The sequence below is a fragment of the Morone saxatilis genome, unplaced genomic scaffold (genome assembly GCF_004916995.1).
Source record: "Morone saxatilis isolate NCDOM2014 unplaced genomic scaffold, NCSU_SB_2.0 Contig12, whole genome shotgun sequence".
NCBI lineage: Eukaryota > Metazoa > Chordata > Actinopteri > Moronidae > Morone > Morone saxatilis.
In genome coordinates, this window is record NW_023339674.1 from 17860619 (window position 1) to 17861857 (window position 1239).

The 1239-nt window shown below is 38.1% G+C and overlaps 1 protein-coding gene across 6 annotated transcripts in view; it reads left to right on the plus strand.

Annotated features, from left to right (window-relative positions):
* The window catches only part of lingo3a (leucine rich repeat and Ig domain containing 3a), a 35034-nt gene that overhangs the window by 27778 nt on the left and 6017 nt on the right, over positions 1-1239 (plus strand). The window lies entirely within an intron of this gene.

Below are 1239 nucleotides of genomic sequence, written 5' to 3' on the forward strand. Positions count from 1 at the left end.
TATCCCGAGGGAAATTCAAGTAAGCAGGTGAGTCACTACAGTTTTCCAAAGAAGGCTGCATGCCCCTAAGACATGCTGAGGTGGATAAAATGTCAGATTAACTAAAGGCTTAACAAAAGTCAACATACATGTCAAGGTGGATTGTTGAAGTCCTTGAAACCATGCAGACAGTGCTGCCATTCAAAATAGAATTCACTCATCTTCCTGTTGTTTTTTCTTAATCTAACTTGACCTAATACAGGATGTTATTAGTACATCAATTACAATAGTCTTAATCTTAATAACTTCCTGATGTCACTGAATCTCAAAGTGCATGTGCATATGACATTGTTTACCAACATCACGGAGGAAGATGCTGTAGAATATTTACAGTCTTGCATACAATTAGAATTGTAATTATTACTTATTGTCTAATGAGTTAAATAAATTAATACTTGTAATGGGTTTGTAAGTATTTTGTGTTTTCAAAATGATTTTTAACAATGTTCTGCTCATTTTAAGCCTGTCTGCTATCAGACAGCTCTGCTCGCATTTTCAGGCAGTTAATTTCATTCAGTGGCAGGTTGGCTAATGGGAATATTCATCTGTATGCCAGAGTGAATCGTAAATGAGAACATGTGTAGAGGTGAGGGACATTATAAAGGAGTTATTAAATTACAGTAGCAGGTGGGGATTTTAAACCCTTTAACACTGCTAGCCCTCCTCCAAAACACCCCCTATCTTGTGACTTCCTTTTCATTGTGGTGGTTTGGTGCATAGCTATTTGTGTGCATCTGTTTCTATACATTGTCTAAATACTGGGAAAGACAGAAATGATATTCTGAAGATTTTGCTCTTTCTGTAACTTTGTCAAACATTCACACACAGTAGATATGGGTGTGTCTCTCTCTTTACTTGGTAGTGACTAGAAACAGGAAACAGTATCTTGTGATATGTGCACCCATTGTTTTTTCATAGCAGAAAGCACAATTGTTTTTTCTCATTGATGTGTGAACCAGTGAGAGTCACAGGGGTCGTGGCCTTTCAATATGTTTTAACACACTGTCAGCCTCACCACTCAATGATTATGATGTGATGGAATATGTTTTCTGGAGTTACTTTCCATCCCACCAGTTGGTATTTTACAATGGGTTTATAGAGGGATTACCACTTTGCTGCCAACGTCCACCAGCAGATGGACGGGTGGAGAGAGAGAGAGAGAGAGAGAGAGAGAGAAATAGAGAGAGAGAGAGAAAGAGA